Source organism: Opisthorchis viverrini (assembly GCF_000715545.1).
Source record: "Opisthorchis viverrini unplaced genomic scaffold opera_v5_39, whole genome shotgun sequence".
NCBI classification, from domain to species: Eukaryota; Metazoa; Platyhelminthes; class Trematoda; order Opisthorchiida; family Opisthorchiidae; genus Opisthorchis; species Opisthorchis viverrini.
This window is the reverse complement of record NW_008751696.1, coordinates 2,100,540-2,110,637: the sequence shown is the minus strand read 5'-3', so window position 1 is coordinate 2,110,637 and position 10,098 is coordinate 2,100,540.

Here is a 10,098-nt window from a genome sequence, read left to right as displayed (position 1 = left end):
ACTAATACAACTTCCAAGATACGTAAAACGCTCCACAACTTCCAGTACCGCTCCCTGGATTGTAAGTGGCGTGTTCAGTGACTGCACGTCCATGAGCATGACCTTACACTTTTGTAGGTGCAAAGTGCATAGTGGTCCTTTCCTACTAGGGCACCAGCCTCATCCATCTCCTCACTCGCGAGTTTTAGCGCGCTATAACGCTTCTGTCAAATAAAGTGGAGTTGGGCAGTGTTTGGTCGAAATCGGAGCAGAATTGGTGGATGCTAGAAATGGTAACAACTTACCTCACCGATTCATGCTACCCCCTGAGTGAGTGAGTAAGCTTGTGACCTGCAAGTCTGATTCAACTAACTTGTGTTGCCTGTTTGCAAAGATCCAGGTGCTTTCGACTGTGCCGGACGTCGTACAGTCGTTTTTAATGCTATGCTTGCATTCGAACATTGAGATGCGTTATGTTTCTGCTCTTTAGGCCTGTTCAGACGACAATCTTTCCGGCCGTTTCCTCAAGATTAAGATCTTCCGAAGTGGTGATATCAAGGTAACATACTTAATTTCACCTGAACGCTGCCATAGTCAAGAAAGGTATACCCTTACCGGATTCAAGCTCTATTGGAAAGCGATTAGCAGTCATTGTTTCTGGTAGTGCTGATGTAGTTGATTATGCACAAAAACACACTTGATTCCGTTTATTTTGGCTCGTCTGAGAACTTCAGTATTTAGGACTCTATCTGAACATTTAATTCGTAGGTAGTGAAAATGTCATTTGCTGAGCGTTCCTAAGCGCTGTCAGCATAATATCTGCTTCACTGCCGTACGAACGTGAAAACAGCGTGATATCTTTGTACACTGCGACTTTGGCGCTCACTCGTAGGTCGCGATTGTTCGAAACGCGTTTATACGGTCGACTGGAAGCAGCACTTGCTTAATCTACCAGATCATTAAGTTCACTGGCAACTCCCAATTCTGTGGAAAGGATAAAGCCGAAGTAGCTGAAGTTTTCACAGCACCTTAAGGCGTGGCCATGAATTTAAACATGGAGTCTGTTTTTGTGACCGCAGAGGCAAGTTGCTGAAAGACAAGTGTGTCACAGCGTTCCTAAACAAGTCTGGATGCTTTTGAGTTGAACGCGGTGGTTGTTCTTCAAAACTCCACCTCAGAGTGCGCAAATAAATCTCAGGCGTCCGCAAAAAGTACCATACGGATCCCCGACTTGTAGAGCTTCGTTTGGGCTGCGAAGAGTTTCGAGTCGACGAGGTGACTATCTAGTCGGTACTGGATCGGCCAACCGTCTTCTGATTCAACAAACGTCTCTGTGCAAATCATGGGCATATACAGATTGAACATGATTGAAGCAAGAATACAATCTTACTTCACTCTGGCGCCAACTTTCAGCCCAGTTTAGGTGGTATCACCGATATGTACTTGAGTCCACATATAGGGATAAGATGATTTGGTAATGCGAACAATTTATCTTCAGCACATCCGAGCTTTTGGAGGAGGATCCACAGTGCGGATAATGTTCACACGAACAGGGCGCACAACGGTTGGTTCTGTTCCGGAAGTTCTGGTTTGCTGCAGAAACAACGTTGATCGTACTGTTCCGCTTTGGAATCCACAGTCCTCTTCAGGGCTCTTTTCTCCAAGAATATACACGTTCAGCTGGTTGATTAGAATACGTGTCAGTGTTGTGACTGCAGTACAGTGGAGACTGATTCCCTAGTGGTTGTTCGTTTTCTGTTTGATTAGTTAAACGACTGTGATGTCCATGATGTCTTGTAGGGTGATTTCAGTTTCCCAGATTATGCCAATCAGGCGAGAAAACTTTACTTTCCAATAATGGTCCAATGAATTTGAGAATTTAATTGGCCAATCCGGGAGTCTTTTCATCCGTTAGTTTAGTCATCGTCCTTCGAAGTTCAACCCTTAGATGGGTTTGGAACGTCTTTACGTAGGCCTCAGGCAAGATTGTTCGATCTCAGTCGTCTCACTGCTTAAGGTACTTGCTAAGATTCTGTCTGGATTGTATCAGTTTGTCGAAACAAGTTTGTCGTAACAAGTTCCTTAATCCACTGCTCACAGCAGAATATTCCGTTTTGTGACGACTGTCCCCTAGGGACCACCCGCGAAGACAGCAGCGCCGCCAGCATCGTGTTTGGTGCGACCTCAACTGCTAGGAGTTTCGATTGAACTGAATTGATTGATGCATTACAGGGAAGAAGTCGTCCACCAAACCACCAGCAAGTAACACGGGCCACAACGTAGCACAGATCGCCAGCTGACCAATGAAATTACGGATTTGTCCCCCGGAAAACCAGTCACGTCGAAAGATGCGCGAGAATTATTGAATCCTGCACAAGCACAATCGGGTAAGGTGGGAATGTCCATGGAAGCGCGTCTCATGATGTCCCTCTGATGGCTGATGAAACGCTTGCAAGCTGATTGCCAAGTTCCGCCAAAAGATGAACAGCTATACCACATTATGTCAATACTTAGTCTACCAAACACCAGTAGTTTTCTTCCGTACACTGTGATAAGTCAATGATTTAACCAATACACACATCTAACTGTTCTAACAACATACGGAAATTGAAAGGTCAGTAGGTAGCTCGAGATAACTCAGTAATTGTTGACCTGGTTAGGACGCAATCCTGGTATCTCGACTGCTGCTCTCTAGGCCTGGAAAGCCTGGCAGCACCCAACCCTCGTGCCTCCCTCGGGTGGCATGGCAACTAGGCACCGAAGGGGTGATACAGATAAATGATCATTATTATAATTATATTTTAGGAAGCTATTGAAATGCATGACGTATTGATCAGAGCCAACAGGGATTTAAATGAGTGTCTAATCTTTCGTACATGTTCTTCCATCGAATAGGCTCTATAAATGCCAACTGGTATTTTAGCTACAACTGTAATTTCCTTGAGGAAATGTTGCTCGTAAGGGGGAATTCAATCACCTGATTATTCTCAAGGAGGGAATCTTCCAAAAGCATAAGTAGTTTTCATGCGTAGTTTTCTTTTGGCAACTTAATGTACTTCCTATTTGTTAGCCTAGAATTTTCTTTAGTTTTCATTATTATTAGAAATTATCATAAATTCACACAATTATAGACACCGCAGTCAACTAAGGTATCATTCTAGTGAAGAATCGGTTTGAAGATTTTTGTCATTCTACATAGAACCTTGTGGAACTCGATTAGCCGTCGAAACCCTTCGGTCCTCCCCTTCGGTCCTACCCTCGAACTGACTTCATCGTTTTGTTATCATTGATGGAGTCAGTTGCTACAATCCCAGAGGGTGCACGAGGAGCAACCCTGACAAACAGACCCAGCGCTGCCTGTGCACAATTCCGGCATCCTGGTAGAGCCTTACTATGTAAGATAGCAGGATTTCTTGTGTCGGGTTTGTCCTGACGAAAGAAGCATTACATGGCCTCTTCCTAGTGACCCACCATCCTCAAATCCCTCTGTAAATAGGTTAAACTGTCTAGTTGGTTCAGTACAAGGTATACACCTGTGCAAGGTTGTCATAACCGCTGACACACCCTGGATCCTACTCGTATTGCATTTCCTTTCGACGGACCACGATCGTTTGTTGGTTTTCCAAGTTTCGATGCCATGTTCTGTAAACCTGCTTGACTCCTAGTTTGGTTTACTTGTCTTGTCCACGTTTGCAAAAGTACAGTGAGATGGGAGAGGGTACAAGCATTTGTTGCTGGACGCACGCACGATTTTGGCACCAGTGGGGACAACTGACACTTGGACTTTAGCTTGTGAAAAACGGGAATGCAGTATGTGTCAGTTGGACTGCAAAATGCATCGAAGCGATCCGGGGGAAATCAACAACAACATTTGGTGTTGTGACGTACAGTTAAAGATGCTGACCGAATGCACAAGTTCGGGACAGCTACGAAACTCACGAAACAAATCTTGAACGATGGCGAGAGAACGGTAAGGTGAGCAGTTATTGTAGTCTTGCATGGACAAAAAATCGGGCTGGAAGATTTTTAGGGATCTTATCGTTTGTGGATTAAGAATGAGATTGCCTGGTACGCACGGGGACCTGATACTTCGCTTCCAGAGAAGTCTACCTGACCGGAGTGAAATGCGAAATCTCCTGGTTCGAACAAGATAATACTTTCAAAAGGTGGCGCTCTATTAGGCACAAGTGTAGTTGCGGGGACTGGTCCCATATATCCATTTGATTTTTATAAACCCCGGACGGTCAATTTTCTCTCTAGCACGCGAATTTCATCGTTACAAGTCTATCGCCTCCCAATGACGCACGCACAAATAAACATGAAATGATCTGTCAGCAGACAGGTTCATGGTCGCTCCACCTGTTCTTCACCATGAACGTGACAAGGTCGGAAAGGCATTCTTGCAATATTCTGCGAATCATTAAACGATTGCTGATAACATTGTGTGAATAGCCCAACGCTGGACAATAGAAAAACCATGGGTGGGGTTAGTTTCCAACCAGTGTAGTCTTTAAATCTGTCAATCTGGTCGTACGGCACACAGATACTGTCCAAATCTCGATGCTCGGCTCACTCTAAATCAGGAAAGATTGAGAAAAAACGAATAAGTGATTTGAATTAAAATCAGAAACATGTTATTCACCTCTCTCATAGTTTGTGAAAGTCAGTTCACGGGAATCTGAAAAGCCATTGAGAATGTTATAAATTTGGTAGTTTAAAAATAGTCGGGAGTTTTCAATAGAAATATAGTCTTTTCCGTGTTGCAAAAGCCGGGAAGCACTACACAGCTGCTTTATCCCTATTGGGCATCATCAGCAGTGCGCACCTCAGGAAACTATAGCGAGTCTTGAACTTGCGAAATCCCGGTTTCAACATCTGACCGTTCAGACTTCTAGCCGGGAGTTGCGTTTTCGTTTGAGACGAACACTTCTGATGATTCACAATAAGGATAATGCTGGACAGTGCTTGTCAGTCTTCAGCATAGCAACCTCCATTAAAATGCTTCAGTGTACCTGGCAGAGAACGGACTACCTTGAAAGGATTGTCGTGAATGAACAAAGACAGTCTACAAAAGAGCCAGAATAGCCTAACAAGGCTGTTCAAAGTGGGCACCAAGGATGATCCATGACACCTCAACTTACTGTGTAACGGGCTGAGCGCTTGCATTCATAACCTGTTTCCGCTATCAGTTTTTCAAAATCCAACTCGTTTTCAGATCGCTCTTCTAGGTGCTTTCACTGTCTGGTTCATGTATATTGTGATACAAGTCGACTGAGACTTCAAAGAATGACAGAAACTCCTGATAAGTGTTCATCATCGGCGTTTGTTTCAAGTTTAGAAACCGTTAGTTTCTCATGATAAATAACCAAACTTGTTATTGATTTCTGAAAAGTTACTTAAGCATTTTCAAAATTGTTTGACAGCAAATGAGGTGAGGAGTGACGCTTTTGGACGAACCCAGGGTAACCAACAAGAAAGACGTCAGAAACCAATGACGTCATAATTGTTTCTCAGCCCAGTTCACTGTGTCAGCTGGAGCCCACGTACTGAAATATATAAATTTAGGTAACTGACGGAGGGGAATGGTCTTCTAAAAACCACATATATTCATACTTATCGAAGGGGCCACACTGTGGGTAACGAGGCATTGCTAATCCCAAGGACCTGGTACATTCAGCCCATTGATGGCCAAACAGTAAGCTAGTGAGTAGTATAGTAATAGCATAAATTCTCGCTCACTCCGTTGACAGCTGCGGATTATTTGCGCATATCTTTTTAGGCCGTGGACACATTTTTTACGATTGATGAGAGTAGTACCGCAATACGTGTAGTTTCTTTATCAGTTTGTTTCATCAGTGTGATTTCTGAGCGCTTCGATCGAATAACCCTGTGTCGTTTGCCACATTCCAGTAAAGGCTGTCGTTATGTCACGTTTGTGAATTAATCGTTTGAACTTTTAGGATTTGGAGCTATGCATTCCATAATATTTCGCATGTGTCCGAACAGTACTGTGACAGAAGTGTCGGAAATTTCTGACGTCACCTTTTATCAATTCCCCAATTTCAGGGAACCATCACCAATATCAGCGGATGAAATGCAATGAACCACGGCGCGTATCGGTCACATGTGACCACTAGAAGTGATCATTGTCAAAGGTGCCGCACAGGGTTCCCACGTGGAATGTATAACGATGTAGGATATGGAATTACTGACCGCTTAAAACGAATAGGGCGATTGAAAATAATCAGACGCGAGAGCGAAAAACTCATTTGCATGGAGTTTGCGAAACTCAGAGTTCCCATATGTATTTCAGAGTGCTTATTTCAGTCAATGAACAAGCGCCATCGAGGAGCCCAGTACTTTTCAACCCCGCTGTCGACTTGCTGCGGGAGTGACGCTTTAAACTACAGACCTATGTTACTGGCAGTCTTCATCAGTAATACAAGCCGTTGCACTGCAATGAGTTGTTTTCCGGATGGAAGTAGATTTTAAAGTGTAGTGATGAAGTACCACACCAAATACTGAACACATGCATTGGTTTACTTATCGAAAAATCGAACAAAATGACGCCGCATTGCCTAGCTACCAGCTTTGTCCAGGAAATTTCTGGAAGTGAACAGTGCTTGAGCAAACTGAATTCTTTCATTCGCATCCAGGCCACCAAGGATGAACAAAATAATAGGTCCTGAAGATGCATGGTCCCGCAGGTGAATTAGAAAACACGCACATTTTTGAAGTATTCGAACAAATATGTGCCGACGACTAGAGTAGTCATTCAGGTCTCATTTGGGGAAATTTCAACTGTTTTTAAAAAATTTCTAATACAATATTACAGAAGCATAGCGTGAATCAACAGGTGGAAAGTAGGATTATATGGTAAAAAAGCTTAAATATCAACATCACGGCTTCATTTCTCTATCTGCGACACTAAAAGTCACGAATTGTACATCATAAATGGGACAGGGTAGAGTGAAAACAATGGAACGGACTTAGTTACATCGTGCGTCACTCAAGTCGAAGGTAAGATGGTAGCTTATGTCAGTCTTTTGTGCTCACAAGTTGAAGCGATATTGATTCATCAACGTGGCCTGCAGTTGATTGGTTAGTCGACCAGTCACCTGACTTAAAAAGGGGAAGCAAACGTTCTGAGGAGCTTTAGTACAAGGTTCTATCTGTCCTGCCCATGCAGAACTCACCGCAACTACACCCGGATGGTTACAAAACAATAGAGGCAGAACGACTGGGTAGAATAAGTGCTACGCATCGGAGACTAATTTGCCTCGTTGGTGAGAACGGAGTCAGTTAACGGACTGGATACGCATGATTGATTGCAGTACGTCGTTTGTTACGTGTGTCCTTAGTTGGATGGTCTTCTCTGAATTGCATTCAGATAAAAATCTCATTTTTCTACTCAATAGCAAGGCTGCTGTTTACGCTGTGGCATGCTGTGGACACTGGTAAATTTAACTGGGTAGCCGTTGGAAATCGGTGTCTGTTTAGGAGGCCTTCCAGAGACAGCCCGGAGTACGAAAAGTCCAGCATGGTCACATGAAATACCCTATAAGATGCAGTTACAAGCGAAGTCAGGAAAACTTGGAAATTCATGACTCATTGGTGTACGAGATCCTTACACCAAAGCACAAGAACGACTGAGTAGATGTGGTTTGATAGTAGTATGGGGAGATTTGGAGGTTTTTAATGGAGTTTTCTCTGCAGGTGAAATCTGTCCTCGTTGGGAAGCACTGGATGATGTTTCGTCTTCTGGGGACTCCTGAAAAATATGCGGGATGGTTCAGTGAGTGCGAATTTACTGACCGCAAGGTCCTTTGTTCGAATCTGACTTCTACCTCTCGACTTCCCCTGTCTAGACTTGGGCAACCCGGTAGGCTCCCAGCCCTCATGCTTTCTTCGGGTGGCATGGCAGTTAGACACGGAAATGGTACTACAGCTGAACGATTCAGCAATATGCATCTCAGCAATCTGTGAAGGTCGCGACGTCCTGGTTAGTAGTTGAAAGCCATGCGATCTACTGATCAGCAGTTAGACCAACTCAAGTTCGTGAGATGCACGATGCATAGGATTCTCGGCTTTCCAATATCGACTGGCCTCACTTACAAGGCGGAATCTTGATCGAAAATTAAAAAGATGTCCTCACAGTGCCAACAATCCATTAATAGCTGAAAAAAAGAATAAAATTCACTCGTTGAGTGCAGCTTCTAAATGAGAGGCAGCCACTCGAGGAGCCAATCAAAGCACGTGACGTAGTGATGTGGATCCCAGTACTGAAAGGTATATAGCACCACATTCACCCCAAGTGTTAGTTGCTCACATTGCTGAGCAGCCCCCTTTGGTCGAATGACCAGCCTTTCAAAATGCTAACTGGCAGGTTGCAGGTCCGTGAGATGCGCACTGTTGATGACTCCCACAAAGGATAAATAAGCTGTATGGGGCTTTTTGTCTCCTAAGGATAGATTGGCTTCACTTAAGAAAAAGCTCACGCTTAAGAAGGCTATGGCGTCACTCATCCTTCAACCACGGAATTCATATCACGTGGTCACGTTTTGACTGACTCCTTGGGTTCAAATACCATCCAGCTTGCAGTGGTGCACATGTCGGTGATTCCCCATAGGGACTAAATAGCTGTACAGCGTTTTCCAGATTTCTAGTGAACACTTAAATTCCTTGAAAACCATTAAACGTAGATAGCCGAAAAGTTAGCAGCAATTCGCCCTTTCGACTCTTGAGCATAAAGTGCAAATCTCTGGGAATCCATCTGAGTGCATTTACGTCGTCTGATTTGAAAAACCATCATTGGTGTGCGGGACATCCTAGGAGATAACACCGGATATGCACCTCAACCACCTACTATAAAACCACTGAACTACATCCAAAACGATGATAGTTTAACAGCAAGAAAGAAAATCCAAGTGGTACTTTCCGAATACAGGTGCATACGAAAACAACCTCTTTCTGAGACCGCGATACGCAAAATCCGACACCATTTAAATTGTGTCGCTTTTGACAAACAGGTGGTATGTATGGAAATTCGGAACAAACTGTACTAATTGGAAGAGTGTTCTTTTGTCACGATTGGAATGACCTTCAAACTGACCAGTTCTTCAAACGCAATACTTTCATTGGCTACAATCTTCACAGAGCTGAGTGCAAGTTTGACCAAAATCAATGAAGTAAACTTTGTTACGAGAGACGAATTTGTGGTAGATAAAGAGGTTTTCTTTTATAATAGACCAACATAATTCTGAATTCTCGGTAACTAATCTTTGTCATTACATTACATCTCATCTGATTGTCTTATTTTATCATTTTTCTTCAACTAGGACTGGACTGTATATTTTCGACGGTTTTCGGTAACTGATAAGAGGAGTGGGACTGGTACCTGAACACAGTCCAGTGTCAGTATTTATCAACCGTTTCCCGTCCTTGTACTGATGGTCATTCAGAACAGAGAACATGTAGCATAAGGGATTTTCCCTTTTCGTCGTTTTTGGCAAATTCTCAGACACATACGTCCCAGTCCGGATACACAGACGTATGTGAATCTAAACAGCGTGTATACGGGAACTGAACAAGCAACAAACAGTCTGAGGAAAAAACATAAAAGACTTAGCGGGACGAAACATTTCTTTATGATGAACAAATCATGTATTTAGACTAAATGTACCACTGAAATCCATTGGACATCATAGAAGAGAGGACCAGCTGGGTTCCAGGTGAGCTTCTCGTCGAGAGCAAGTTGGTAGGCAGATTAGTGTATAAGTCTGGCTTGTGAGTGTTATCTAGACGTTCGGCCTTGAAGGTTGACTCTGAGTTCATTACGTTATGAGGAACCACAGTGCTTGGCTTGTTTCATGTGATGTTTGCAGTTTATTGGATTTAGTTATTTTTTCAGTACTCTTTAAAGAACTCAAAAGAAAATCGTTCAGCTTTAGCACCCTCTCGGTGCACAGCTGCCATGCCACCAGAAGGTAGAACGATGGCTGGGAGATTGCCGGGTTGCCCAAGCCTAGACGGGAAAAGTTGGGAGGCAGGAGTCGGCTTCGAACCACGGACCTTGCTGTCAGTAAATTTGTGCTCTAACCACTGAGCTATCTCACCACA